Below are 15,920 nucleotides of genomic sequence, written 5' to 3' on the forward strand. Positions count from 1 at the left end.
AAACCAACTGTGAAGTGCTGCAGCAGCATCTGAAATAGCAATGGAGCAGAGTTATGTAAACTTCTCAGAAGGGTTGGGCTAACTTAAAAGAAGCAGCAATATCATTGCATTTTACTGTGTCAAAAAAGTAACACTGGAGAGTGTTAGATTTCAAGTGATCAAGGCTTGCATAAAACTGAAGTAAAAAAATGAAGTCTTGTGCAGGTTATGAATAGGTGCGGGAAATAAGGGAAAACAAATAATGAGAACAAAAAACACAGTTCACTTGGGAAGGTTCAGTTCCAAAAACCTGCAAAGCAATTGTACTTGATGAATGGCTGATTGCAAAAAGTTGTTTGAGTTTGATTAATTAACTGCAGTTTAAAAGAAGCAAAGAGGAAAGTAAATTGCAAGCAAACCTGGGATCCCACTTTGCAAATTGTTATTTAAAAAAGGTTAAAATATTACAAGAATATTTTAAAATGAATGTACTATAAACTTTGATCATCATTATTATTGTATTCAGTTATTAATGTACACAAGCTGCTCTCTTAATTTTGTGCTGAATAAACACTAGCTTTGTGCAGACATCAGTACCCACCCTGACCCCAAAATTAAATATATGAGAATCTGGTTCTGGGTTTGTGGTGAATCTAAGTATGTAATGATTTTGGGTCCATAAATATCAACATATAAGGAGGACACACAACTTTCACTTGCAGTGTGACTCAGCATTTTGTACAAGCATTTTGTCAAGCACAACCTTGGGACAAGTCCACCAATTACAGTTTTCTGACTCACAACCCATCAAAAGGGAATGTCTCACAACCCATCAAAAGCAAACTTTTTCAGCAGGGGGCCGGTCCACTGTCCCTGAGACCTTGTGGGGGGCCGGATTATATTTTTTGGGGGAAAATGAATGAATTCCTATGCCCCACAAATAACCCAGAGATGCATTTTAAATAAAAGGACACATTCTACTCATGTAAAAACACCAGGCAGGCCCCACAAATAACCCAGAGATGCATTTTAAATAAGAGAACACATTCTACTAATGTAAAAACATGCTGATTCCTGTACCATCCGCGGGCCGGATTTAGAAGGCAATTGGGCCGCATCCGGCCCCCGGCTGTATGGTATCCCGATGTTGGTTAAAATTTTGGATTTATAAGCTAGGCCCTTTTTTAGCTGTGATTCCTGCTCTGCAGAGGGTTGGGCTAGATGACCCCCTGGACCCCTTCCAGCTCTACAATTCTAAACCAAACAAAACAGGGAGCTGCCCCAGCAATAGGAAAGATGAAAGGCCAATAAAATGCCATGACCTGTAAGATGCACTGTGGCCTTTTGCACCTTCACTTTGAAATTGAGCCATAGATACATCTCTCTCTCTCTCTCTCTCTCTCTCTCTCTCTCTCTCTCTCTCTCTCTCGCATTCCAGTTGTTGCTCCTTTTTATCTTAGCCTCAGTGCCTGGCAGCAAATTGTTCCAAATCTCTGTATATTTAAAAACGTATTTACATATGCAAATGTGCAAAGGCCATGGGTGGGCTCGCCACCCCTCTTCCCCGAGTGGCTGCAAAGTCCTATTCTGACCTTGGATACGCTGGGATAAAAGGCCCTCTGTGACTTCGAGCTTTTGAACCGGAATTCACTCCGCAATTCATCTAGAGCTGCAAAACAACATGTGTTGGCATTCAGCTCCCAGGGGTTCCTTTTGGAACAATCTGAGCACTGGCATTGTTCAAAAAGGCAGGGGGAAGCCATGTTCACCCAGGGTGTCTAATTGCTCGGCATTATGCATATGCATTTGAGGGAGGGGCAGCTTTCTGGTGTGTGTGTGTGTGTGTGTGTGTGTGTGTGTGTGTGTGTGTGTAAGCGCAAAGCACTCAGCACTGCACATCTAAAACTTGCTTTGGCTACAATGCACCGTAGATTTCTCCTCTTTTGAAGAGTAAGTGCCACATAGTCTTCTGCACTCAGGACTCCATTTCTGACAGGGTCTGACTAGTTACAGGTAGGTAGCCGTGTTGGTCTGAGTCGAAGCAAAATAAAAAAATTCCTTCAGTAGCACCTTAAAGACCAACTAAGTTTATATTTTGGTATGAGCTTTCGTGTGCATGCACACTTCTTCAGATACACTAGGTTTTTCCTCAAGGGAGCTACTACTCTTTCAGCCTCAGTTCCCCATTTGCAATGTGAGGATACTGACCTGCTGTAAGGATTACTGGGTTAAGACATTAGCAGCATTCTGAGCACTCTAAAGCACTTTATAAATGCTGGCGTCGTTGCTCTGATTATTATTGTTATCCTTAACAACCGCAAGGAGACGTCGTTTCCTGCAGTGCGCATGCAATACCTCTCTCCGTATACAGCTGTGGTTGCACAAGGGCTAACTCCCCAACATAAGACGGCGGGTCAGGCAAGCCCACGGGTAGGCAACCTAAGGCCCGGGGGCCAGATGTGGCCCAATCGCTTTCTCAATCCGGCCCACGGACGGTCCGGGAATCAGCGTGTTTTTACATGAGTAGAATGTGTCCTTTTATTTAAAGTGCATCTCTGGGTTATTTGTGGGGCCTGCCTGGTGTTTTTACAGGAGTAGAATGTGTGCTTTTATTAAAAATACATCTCTGGGTTATTTGTGGGGGCATAGGAATTTGTTCATTTTCTTTTTCAAAATTTAGACCTTCCCACGACTGGAAAAGGTTGCTGACCCCTGGGCCAGCCTGTAGGAATCAGAGGAGAAATGGTGTACTGGGAATTGACACAAACATGTCCCCCCAGATTAGGGGGGAGGAAGAAAATGGAGGGTAAAATGAAAACCCCAAATAGTGGTCTGAGCATGCTCAGTGGGCATGGAATACTGACTGACAGAGTGCCTGGAACAGAAGGACTTCACACTGCAACATTTAGTTGCAGAGCCCCACATATTGTTATTGATTTCAGGGGCAATTCGGCCTGCCTGACTTTTTTTTTAGTGCCTCTGTTCATGTTTCCTAATACCCTTGTTGTATTATATACCCCAATGTGCACAAGGCATCAGGCAGCCGGCAAAGCAGCTTATTAGAAAAGCAGACGTCCTTATTAGACAGATTTGTGCCACACAATTAATTATTTTGACTTTTGTTGTCTCTTTGTCTCCCTCTCCCCCCTCTCCTCCCCCTCCCATGCCCAGTATTAAACACAGTTTAAGTTGTTGATAACATTATCCAACTAACATTTTGAAGAAGAAGAAAAAAATCATTCAGCGGGCTTGGCAGACGGAAGTGAATATCTTTTTAAGTGATAATAGACACAATTAATTTGGTGCAGTTTAAAATAAGAAAAGCGATGGTAAAACTGAATTAGTGATGTGTAATTGGAAACGGTTATAGAGCGGCGCGATTTACGGGGTAATTCAGTGACAACGGGAAGAGGGGGGGAAACGAAACCCATGCATCACAATTAAAACAAGGTTACTGGAATTGGTAGCTTCGCTCTCATAGTATGGAGGGCTGTATTGGTGCTGGTTGTGAAGACGATGAATGGAAGGTGGAGACGTACATTTCTTTTTTAAAAAAAGACACCTGTGAGGGCTGAACCAGAGAAAGATGAGTGACAACAATAGTTATATGAATTCTCTTTCTACCGCGTGTCCTTATGCAAATAAGGCTTAGAAGCTGGGTAAAACCTTAACTCTTGCTGGCAAGGCAAGCGTTTCCCTTGCCTTTATTTCATCTTTGTAGTCCCATAATAAACAGCTGCTATATGAAATGTTAATACCCTCGCAGAGCTTGATAGGGTTTAACCTCGGCACATCTGCTTTTGACACCGAAAGACATTTGAAAGACAGCACGTGTGTGGGGAGGGAGGGGGGGGATGTGAGGATGTTCGACGTAGAGCTAAGGAGTATTAACCTGGTTGGGTCCCCTCCGACTACCGGGAAGGGCTTCGTGGAATGCTGATGCCGAGACAGCCATGTGAGAAATGAGTGGCAAGCTGTATGGGGCTCAAAAGGACAGCGGGTGGGCGCATTTGGCACCAGTCTCCCCATATTCTGTAGCATCCAAATTCTATGTCACAGTGGTGTTCCCTTTAAACAGAACATGTGGGGCTATTGGTGGCCACTAGGCATGATGGCAGGAACGCAGGTGGCACTGTAGGATAAACCACAGAGCCTAGGGCTTGCCGATCAGAAGGTCGGCAGTTTGAATCTCTGCGACAGGGTGAGCTCCCGTTGCTCAGTCCCAGCTCCTTCCAACCTAGCAGTTCAAAAGCACGTCAAAGTGGAAGTAGATAAATAGTTTCCGTGTGCTGCTCTGATTTGCCAGAAGTGGCTTAGTCATGCTGGACACATGACCTGGAAGCTGTATGCCAGCTCCCTCGGCCAAGAGTGCGAGATGAGTGCTGCAACCCCAGAGTCGGTCACAACTGGACCTAATGGTCAGGGGTCCCTTTACCTTTAGGCATGATGGCTATGCTCCATGTTTGGAGGCAAGAATGTTGCTGGAAACTACAGGAGGGGAGAATGCTCTCGCATACCTCTCAATTATCCCGGATAAAATGGGCATGGTGCCCATTTTGGGTGCCACAAGCTCACCCCGGATGCGTGGGTCATGTGGCTCACACGAGAACACAGTCCCGGAAGACATGCATCCCGGTTTTTCACCTCGATATGTTGGAGGGTTTGCTCTTGTGCCGGGTATAAATAATTCCCACAGGCTTCTGGTTGGCCATTGTGAGAATAGGATGTTGTACTAGATGGGGCCTTGGTCTGGTCCATCAGGCTTTTCTTATGTTCTTTTGACTTCAGATCCCATCAGCCTCAGCCAGCAAAAGGCCAATGGTCAGAGATGATGGGAGCTGTGATCGAGTGTTGGGAGGTACCCCATTACCTAGCCCTGTGGTCCAATTTTTATTTTTTTAAAATTTTTTGGTCAAAATAGTATCTCCAAGCTGGGTTTCTAGTTTGTGGATCCTCAGCACACCCACAAAAACAAAAGCAAAAGCTGGCTATCACCAGGCAGAGCAAACGGGCATCTCATCTGGTTAGATCTGCCTTTCAATTATGCCAGAATCCTAAGTGAGAATGCGATTCGAAAAGCATCTGAGCTGCCTGCGTTTGGTAGGGCTTGGGCCAACACCGGAATGGGAACTCTTTTGAGATTGATGCTGCTGAGACTAGAGCTTTATCGAAAGAGAACAATTCCTGGGGTTATTATGGCAGGCAGAGAGAGACGGTACTTGCTTTGCCTGCTTTTGACAGTCTGTCACATTGGATGGAGGTGGTTTCACATCCTGCATTTTGACAGTCCATAAAGGCTAATTAAACAAATCTCCTAGGTCCAAATGCTACCTCCTTCGGAAGACTAATTCCCCTTGCCCAAATAGTTAATATCAGATATCGTGGGCATGTGGCTAGCTAATGTGATATAACACATATTGCTGGAACTTACTGAACACAGATATTACCAATTAACACATGATATCAGCAATCAGCGTTCCTGCCATTTATAGAACACTCCTCATTCTACTTCTTGTAGCTTCGAGCCCTGTAACAATCTGAAGTCATTTATAAAGGAAGGTTTTGTGCGTCAGATGGAAAATTAAGAAGCTGGGTTAGGCAGAGGAGGGAGAGGATTATAAATAACTCAAAGGGACACACACAAACACACTGAGAGTGTGTGAATGTGCACAATTCAGTTCCCTTTGTTATTTAGTTCAGGGTAAAAGTACTAACTTTTTGCTATCCATCTATATGGCTCTAGGCTGGCAGAGGCTGAAGGGAGTTGTAGTTCAGCAACACCCAGAGGGTACCCAGTTGGGAAAAGCTGCAGAGGAGATAGGCTGGAGATACCTGTGGTATACTTGTGGATACATCTACCAAATTACTTTGAATCACAGTTTTGGCATTCTGGGTGGACCACATTGTGTAGATCCTTAAAGTTCTCTTGAGTTATTTATTTACCTTATTAAAATGCTGCCCAATTACAATGTTCTCTGGACAGCCTCATAACATATGAAAATAAAATAAATTGAAATATTTATTGAAATATATATTGAAATAAGCCAATAAAGCAGCAGATTGAAATCGAGTTTAAAATATTTAAGAGATCTTAAATGGAAAATGAAGAGGGCTTTGCTCCCAAATGAGGAGACTGTTCCACAGGCAAGGTGCCACCACCAAGTAAGTCCCTTTTCCAAGTAGGCATTCTCTGTTTGGTTTTGCCACCCACAGAAGAAGCTCTGAAGATGATCGAGTGTTGGTTGGGTCATGTTCCAAGCATCTGGCAGTCAAGTTCCAAGCCTTTTTTTAGGGCTTTAAAGGTCAACACCACCCCTTTGAACTGGGCCCAGAGGCAGCCTGGAAGCAGCTGACGAAATGCTGACACACCACCCAGTCTCAGTTCACAATTCTGGATGGTTATTTTGGGCTAACTGAAGTATTTTCAAAGGCAACCACCTGCACTACACAGGAGGAAGCAGAGGTGTGCAAGAAGTGATGGATGCTCTGATTGGCAGGCAGCATGAAAGCTCTGGATTGGTCAGGCCAGGTGTAAACAACCGGGCCCTTAGAATCTGACTGAGTCTGGTTGTTGGAGCAGTACCAGCTGCTTGCTGCTCCACACCTTCACATGGCCAAGCTCTGCAAACCAGGTGAGCTCCATCATCAGGCCGATCAAGATTACCTCCCTCCCTCCCGGTCCCTGGCAAGCAATAAGCAAATTTGGACAACAGTGCACTGATAAATCAACTCACCTATCGCTGAAAGAGGCTCAGCTTTATTATTTGACACCCAGCATGTGGTCGATTGAACACACTTCTGGAGTCTGAAGAACCCTTACCAGGGTGTGGTGAAGGATCCAGCTCTCTGTGGGGTTACTGCAGGGAAGATAAGCAGGAAGGACTAATTCTTGAGTAGGGCTTGATGTTGACTATAGATTGCAGCAAGGGCACCTGACGTTCACTTGTCCTCATGACAGCTGGTAAGGGGTGACTATGGGGAATCTTCGAGAGATGTGGGCTCCGAAAGCTACAAGGAGGAAACCCATTACAGATGAAGAACTATTAAGAGGGTTTGCACATTCGTGTCTACTCTGCTCCCTAATTAGGCTTAAGGTGTCATTTACTGATAAAAGCCTGTATAAATGATAGAGAAACTCATATTTGTTCTAGGACGCAGGTGGCACTGTGGGTTAAACCACAGAGCCTAGGGCTTGCTGATCAGAAGGTCAGCAGTTTGAATCCCTGCGACGGGGTGAGCTCCTGTTGCTCGGTTCCAGCTCCTGTCAACCAAGCACGTCAAAGTGCAAGTAGATAAATAGGTACCGCTACAGCGGGAAGGTTAATGGCATTTCCATGTGCTGCTCTGGTTCGCCAGAAGCGGCTTAGTCATGCTGGCCACATGACCTGGAAGCTGTACGCCGGCTCCCTTGGCCAATAACGCGAGATGAGCGCCACAACCCCAGAGTCGGTCATGACTGGACCGAATGGTCAGGGGTCCCTTTACCTTTAACATTAGTGGTGCAGCAGTCAAACTACAAGTGCATTGGCAAAGATAAACAGAGTCCAATATGGGTTAAAACTGGGTGGGGGACCGCTTGTTGAGATTCCTGCATTGCAGGGGGCGGGGGTTGGATTCGATGACCCTCGGGGTTCCTTCCAACTCTACAATTCTGAATTGTTCAGCAATATTCACCCTTGGTTCTGTAATGTGGGCCAGACGTCCTGCCTTGCAGTGGCGTGCGGTGAATTTTTCCATAGGGGAACAGTTAGGGCCAGAGGCGCCAGCTTGCAAGGGTGGTGCAGGGGTTACATTGTGTATGTGAGTATTGTGCCGCCCTCCCTTAGCAGGGAAGAAGCTTCCCAGGCTTTGGGAAGGAGGAGCCAGGGGAACATTTAGGCGACTAGCCTAGTTCCCCTAGTTCACTGACCACACACCACTGCCACCTTGGATGTTGTAGAATGCATGGATCCTGCATAAGTGGTGCGTATAGATGTAATAGCTGTATAAGCCATGCAGTGGGTTGAATTTGGAGCAGTAGGTTTCTGAGTAACCTCAGAAACTTGCTGGGTAGCCTTGTGTATCGCGAGGGCTTATCATTTTGTCTCCTGAGACAGGGAGTCACATGTCAGGAAGGTTAAGCACAATGTATATTGTACAATGCATTAAACCAATTTACGTGTGGTATCTTCTTCCAGTTCCGACAGCCCAATATTCCAACTTTCTTGGAGAAAGTTGGCTAGGTTCTTATTTGTATCTTTGTTGCCATTCCTTTTTAATTATTTGTTTTGATTTAACAATTGGTTTGTGTATTATGTTTCTAATAATAATAATAATAATAATAATAATAATAATAATAATAATAATTTATTACTTATACCCCACCCATCTGGCTGGGTTTCTCCAGGCACTCTAAGGCTTTGAGGGAATTGTTTTATTGTGTATTTTAATAATGTACGGGTTTTATAATTAACCTGTATACTGCTTAGAAGCCATTTTGGCATGCAAGCAGTATATAAATGCACTAGTATTAATAATAATAATGAAGTCAATATTGGTTCTTACTGGAATTGAGCATTCTTACATGGCAATATCGATTGGCTTCTCTCAGTAGGGATGTGGGGAAAATTTGGTTCGGTTTGCATTTTAATGCAAACCTACTTAATTTGTATTCCTGGAACAGTATGTGAATCAAAATGTACCTATCCTTCACATCTTGCAATTCTCAAGATTATAGCAATGTGATTATCCATCTGACTAATTTGGGAAAAAATGTGCATATTGGGTTTGCACTAAAAAGCCTATATTTGTAAAAATGGCATACAAAAAATGGTGTTATATTAGGGGAAACTGCTGCTAAAAATGTGTCTATTAGGAGAAATCTGCGCTATGATCCTGATGGGTTTTCATGAGGACTCTTAAAAATGATAATCGCAAAGTCATGCTGAAATATGGAGAACTGCACTTAAAGACTGGGAAAAGGAGAAACTGAGAGAAATTGAAATTGACAAGTCCACCCATCCTTATCTCTCCATGGCCAGTGATGGCCTGCCTGTTGCTCCATTTGTGGGGATATGAATTCATCTCCCAGAGCTCCTGTGGCCACCCTCAAGTCAACTGACATGGTTTTTCAGTTACAATTTGACTCCAGCCGGTAAATTTCCCTTATTTGATCCTGAACGTGGCCAGTTCTTTTTCCACGTTTGACAGACAAGAGGTTGAATAAAAGCATGTTGTGCCCTTTTGTTTGGCTTCCTCGTGAATTTCTCCCCAAGATTATTTACAGCATAGCTAGCATATTAGAAAACCTACAGGCAATGTTTCTTCCATATATATATATATATATATATATATATATATATATATATATATATATATATACTTGCCACTGAAGAGTGAGGGCTGTTATTATTGATGGCTGGAAGAATGAAGGCGAGGAAGGAGAGGGTGAAAGGATGAGGAGAGAGCGCCTAGCCAGAGTCCAGCATTTTGTTTAGGAGAGAAAAAGATCCATTATCTTTTTTTCTTTTCCCACCTGTGCTGTGACAGATGGACGAAGGGGGCCCTGGAAAAGTGTTAATTGCTCTTTTTTATGCTCATGGTTCGGAGGTTCAGGATACCCTCTAATTAAAGAATCTGTGAGAGAACCGGTCGTCTGGCCTGTGCCATTTCAATCAGACTTGTAACATGAAGAAAGGGCAGTGGTTGTCCAATTACTTGACAGCTTGAAGAGGCGGGGGGGGGAGCGTTGTTGTCATGCTGTAATGCAAGCTATCTATTTAAAAACGTCTATCAAAATGAAGATGTGCTGCCTGTGCATTTTCCCAGAAAGTGATATTATTTATTACATTTATATCCCAGTGACCTCAAGGCGCCAGGCTTAGGGAGGAATTCAATGGCGCATTATGTCAGTCGTAATGTTGGGGCAAGCGGTTTGGCCTGACTGAACCCTCTCCTCCCCCCATATGCTGGTCTGGGGGTTCTTCTGACCCACCTGCCCCCGAGTCAATTCCAGGGGCATGGAGCATGTGGGGATAGGAGGGGGGGGGGGAAGCCTCGTTGCATGAACAGAAGTCCTACCATGGACTTCCACTGATGGGATTGTTTGTTTGTTTGTTTGTTTATGGGGAGAGGCGGTTCCTGAGCTATTGCAGTCCTGAGCCATATAGGTCAAAACTAGCACTAAGAATTGGACCCGGAAACTCATGGGCAGTCAGTGCAGTTGGGCTAGGATCAGTGTAATACGCTCAATTTGTCTTGCCCCATTGAGCAACCTGGCCGCCAAATTCTGCACTGGCTGAAGTTTCCAAACCATCTTCAGTCCTGACGACACTTTCCCCCCTAAGGCCTGAGGTCACTCAGTAAGCTTGATGGCAGATTTGAACCTGTGCACTTCCTGTTTCCAACCTGCCACTCAAACCTGCAACAAGACAGAATTCAACTCCATATAATTTCAGCTTTCGTTTGTCGAACAAAGTTTCTGGTACGTTAGGTTGTGACAACAGGCTTGAAAATCAGCGATGGTAAGTCTATCCATTCCCTGCACTTTTATTGGCCAGCAAGCCATCAATTTGAATGAATAAAGTAGGCTGTTTTCTTATCCTCCCAAGACCTACATTTATGGTATCCGCCTGCCGGGGTAATTATTGCTAAATAATTTAATACTGTAAAAACTGACATATCCATTTAGGTGCATTCCTGTTATATTGTTTAACTGTATTGGGGTGCTGACCTCTATTATACAGCAAATAATCCAGCTAAAGACTGGTCATTTCCCTCTCTCCCACTATCCCTCCAGTTGGATTTTATTCATAAAGAGTTTGCTCCACTCCCATAGGCTGGTGATTAGGACGTGGACTGGTTGGCGGCGAAGACGTTCGGTAGAATCATAATCACATTTGATTACCAGTTCCGAACGAGCCGGCGATCACAGTTGTAAATGAAAACGTTCTCTCTGTTTAATAGCTCTGGGAATTGTGTGTGATCATGCTGTGTGACCAACTAAAATAAAATAAAAAAAATAAAAAAAAATGAATTAGAGATTATTTGCTAATGCCAAGGCACATTAAATATTTTTTGACAACAATGAAGATGCTTTCTAAATTGTAATTAGACTGGAAATTATTGCAGAAAGTCAGCTTCACTGTAATCCTTTAAAATCAGAGGAGTTGTAATTGGCCTTAGAGATTCAATGCTGCTTTGTGTTTCATTTTCCAGAAGTTCTGGTTCTGCATGTGTAATAGCTGGATCCTTTGTGGCTAGGATAGAAAAGCCCATCAGGGATGGGGGAGGGAGGGGAAGTGCAAAGCAAGTAAAATGATTGGATTATTCCCCACACTTTCAATGCATATTAATGGATAGAGTGCCGCTCCAAACTGCGGTAGAGATTGCAGGTATCTGAAGTAGGGTAGTTGTTAATCTGGATCCTGTAATCCTGTATACAGATAAACCATGTGCAAACTATGCCTTGTGTTAGTGGATCAGATATGGGCTATTGGCCCATTTCCCGAGGGGACTTATTTTCAATTCATGGTGATTTTGGAAAGGGGCCGGTGTAGATCGAACGAGTGTTTCGGGGATATTGTTGTCTCTGTGTTGCAATACCCCACATCTGATGAAACCCTTCTTCCTTTACACCTCACGAAACCCCTCACTGATCCCCTCACAGCTCACCTCACCCCCTTCCCATGCAGCTCACTTCAAGCCCCTCTCCTCGCATCTCACCCCACCCCTTTTAGAAGAAGGTGTCATGGGCTGGCTGGAAGCAGAGGAATGGTGGCAGGCACCAGCTGGGGAACCCCTGAGGGAAGATGGCTCAGAGCCAGGGGATTGGTGGTGGGACGATGATCAGGGGTCAGAGGGAGAAGGACGTGTTGGAAGCAGAAGAGGTAACAGGGTCTCGTGAGCAGGAAGAGGCTGTGGCAGAAAGCAGTTCAGGCTCCGAGGCTGAAGCAGAGGCTGGAGAGGAGGTTGGCCAAGAGGCAGAGCTGATACAGGCTGCTGAAGAACCCAGGGAGTCTCCCCCCTCTGGCTGAGACCAGCTCCCCTCCCCAGGTCTCCTAGAATATGCAGATAAATGAAAAGAGCAGAGATTGGTTGTATATAGACACAATTTCCGACTGCTTGGGAAAGGTCCTGGAGAGGCCTTGGAGAGAGTTGGGAAGGTCCTTCAGTCCTTGCAACTGCCTCATTCCAAGAAGACCTACTGGGAAGGGTTGCTGGGAACACTAGGCCCTATGCCTGCATTGCTTTGGTTTCTTTTAATAAAGAGTTAAGTGGACTGACATTGTGTTTTTTAAATTTATTGCTGACCTACGGGTGACTCTGTCTCCTGACAGAAGCAGGAGGTGCTTCCCAGAGCAGCTTGCTAAGCTGCTGTGTGAAGTACCTCTCCCTGCTCCATTAAACAGTTGCCCTGGGCCACCAGCACTGTTTCCTCACTCCCCTGCCTGCTGTTTGTCATCCTGGAGTTGGCGTGGCTGCCTATTGGCAGCCACACCAACCAGAGGGTGACAACAACCTTACATTTTTATGTATATAGGAAGACTACAGGAGACAATCTTGCAGCCGTCCATGATGGCATCAGAGGGCAAGGCAATGTTGGAAGCACCAGGGGCGGGTGCTATTGACGGTCTGGAGTGGTCTTAGTCTAGTCACAGGAAGAAGCACATGTGTGGCTTTTCTGGTGCTGTTCAGTGAGCATGTGAAGCGTACAGCAGCACACATAGGAGCCAACTCCTAGGGGCCAAGGTCCCTTCAGCCCCACCCAATAAATATTTGAGGGGCAGGGCTTCTCCAAAGTTGATTGGCATTGCCATTCATATAGTGTGTGCATGCTGTTTCTTGTGATCAATTATGTGGGGTGGGCCTTATCTGCCCGCCCCATATTTTATTCAGCTTGGCACCCCTGCCTGCACAGCAAGCTGCTATCAGCCTTCACCAACCTAGTGAAGGACTACAACTCTCATCAGCAGCAGTCTGAGGCTGATCAGAATGGTAGCTGAAACCATCTGGGGGGCACCAAGTTGATGAACACTGCTTTAGCCCAGGACTCTGAAGACATCTAGCAGACTCCACTGACATAACTTTTGTGAACAGCCTGTGACTCTCACACCATTCCTATTAATTTTGCTGGGACTTGAACTGAACATGGATTGTGGCCAATCTCTTCTTTTCTTCTTCCCCTTTTTAAAGCGGTGGTGAGAAGAGGTCAGCATGGATTGAAAAGGAGTCCCCATTGGGATCAGGCGATTCGGCCAAGAGCCATCTCAATCTGACAAAAGCGAAACCTGCTCATTGCCATATAATCTCCCCCTTTGAAAACCAGAAGCGAAACGACGGCAGCAAAAGCCCCACAGCTCATCCCTTATGAGGGAAAAAATAACAAGGCAGATTTTGGCCTCGCTGGTTACTTTTGTCAGCGTTTTTTTGAAATGGATCTCCTCCAGATCAGATTTATTTTCCAGCCAGCCTGGGGCTTCCAGCTATGAATGCAATCCTTAATTAAGGTCTCTTCCTAGGCAACATGTTAAGTTTTACTGCTGTCCCTTCAGGACAGCCAAACATTTTTCGCATTACAAAATTTTGGGAGGTTCTTTTTTTTGCTCATCTCTGAGTGACACATCGAAGGCCCACAAAGCTGCCCAAGTCCTGTTGCACAAGGGTTATATAAGTTCCTTATTTAGCTGATGTGAATGAAACTGGCAGAGACTGCACTCTGTGGGACACACTGGCATTGTAGGAAATATCCAGCGGTGCAGAGGCGGGATGGAGGGAGATGATTTTACAATGGAGGCAATTCTACTCTGTCACACCATTTGGAATGTGCAGAATTAGAGGGTGCTTCAGACTGAGTCAGAACATTGGTCTCTCTCTCTAGCTCAGCACTGTCTCTGTTGACTGGCAGTGACTCTCCAGCCAGTTTCAGACAGGAGCTTTCTCCAGCCTTACCTGGAGATGCTGCGAATTGCACCCGGGACCTTTTGCATGCAAAGCTCTGGAACATAAGTAGAGCCCTGCAGGTTCAAGCCAACGCCTCATCTAGTCCAGCCTCCTGTTCTCACAGTGGCCAACCAGACGCCTGTGGGAAACCCACAAGCAGGATCCTGTGGCCTCCAACTGTGGAGGCAGAGCATAGGCATCAGAGCTAGAAGCCACGGATAGACTTGCCCTCCATGAATCTGTCCAATCCTCTTTTATAGCCAGCCAAGCTGGTGGCCATCACTGCGGGAGGGAGTTCCATAGTTTAACTGTGCGATGTGTGAGAAAGTACGGTACCTCCTTTTATCTGACCTCAAGTCTCCCAACATTTAGCAAAGCATGCATTCTACAACTGAGCTGTGGCCCTTCCCCACATTGCGCCATACTACCCAAATTTTATTTATGTGGCATACTGTGAAGGTGTGGTCCAGGTGTGCATCAGGAAGTGACCTCCCCAAAGGGAACGATGGAGCCTCATGCTTCTCTTCTTCCCATTGGCCCTGGACTGGGAAGGTACAGGACCCGGCACTGCAGCATGCCTGGTTATTGCCTTCAATGGAATGCCATCTTGAATTCTAGAATTCTGCGCCTTCTCAGAGCTTCATTCAGAGCATGCTCTGAGCACAAAAAGCCTATGAGCCAAAGCCCAAAGCAGGCAACTTGATTTCTTTGGGAGGCATGAAGAGGCCTTCCATCAATAGTAATGGCCCAGTTATGTGTTCATAACATGAACACGGACAGAGAGGCACTGGGAAAACATCTCAAATGCCAGTAGAGTCTGGGAAATATTTCCTAAATGGGAGCACTCATTTGCTCTGGGAATGCCCCAGCTATAAAGTTGGCTTAGTCAAGGAAATAGGTGCATGCTTTCTGGCCTCTGAGCTGTTGGCACAATGCCACGGACTGTTGCAATTGCGTGCTCATGCCCTTTGGACTCACACTTTTATGGTCAAAACCCCTGTGGTCTTTACTGAAGGCTTAGTCGGGCAAAATTCCCTTTGAGTCACTGGGAAGCTCTCTCCGAGTCATCGCTGAATAAGGCTGTTGAGTAACTGCCCTCTAGCTAAATGGACTGGGTGACCTTATTTCTAGAGCAGGTCTTTCCATCTTGGGCCTCAGTGGCCAGTAGGAGACAGCCAGGATAATAGGCTGAGAAATGAGGAAGGAAGGATAATAATCAAGGTGAGGTGCCTCCAGGCCTTATTGAATATCCCAGTTCTTCTCTGCTAGTACTGGGAGGGGCCAGTTAGGGAGCAGTTTTGGTTTCGTCAGAGAACAATTGCACTGCCATCTCAGGAGATGGCCGTTGCTTCAGCCCACAGAGACGTATCGGGGCCAGAGGCCGATTTGGATGGCTCCCTTGCCTGACATTGCTGCTACCTCCCATACAGAGAGCTCCATTGTGTGAGGGGTGACTCACACAGCCTGTGCAGTTCAGGATTGCTTTGAGCTTGCCCACACAGGAATGTGCATCCCTTGACTTCCCCCTTTGATCCCACTGAAAATAAATACTGCGAGTGATATGAAACTTCTGTCCAGAGTGTTAGATCAGGGGAGGGGGGCACAGTGATGGAGCCGGGCAGCTGCTTGGCAAGCAGATGGCCACAGGTTCAGTTCCAGATCAGGTAGCAAGTGCTTGAGAAAGGGGTCACTGCCCAAGACCCCAGAGAGCTACTGCCAGTCACAGTACACCAGGGGAATGTGATGTCCTCCAGGTGATCATAAAATCATAGAGTTGGAAGGGACCCTGAGGCTCGTCTAGTCCAAACCCTGGCAATGCAGGAATCCTGTTCTGGGTGGACTCGAACCACCAACCTTCTGGTTAACTGACACACACACACACTGACCCATTGCTTGGACTATCAGCTGCTATCAGTCCCAGCTAGCATAACTGGTGGTCAGAGATGATGGGGATTGTAGCCAAACAACAGATGAACATAAAATGAGCCTGCTGGATCAGGCCAAGGGCCCATCTTGGACTC

Source organism: Zootoca vivipara, chromosome 1 (assembly GCF_963506605.1).
Source record: "Zootoca vivipara chromosome 1, rZooViv1.1, whole genome shotgun sequence".
Taxonomy (NCBI): Eukaryota; Metazoa; Chordata; class Lepidosauria; order Squamata; family Lacertidae; genus Zootoca; species Zootoca vivipara.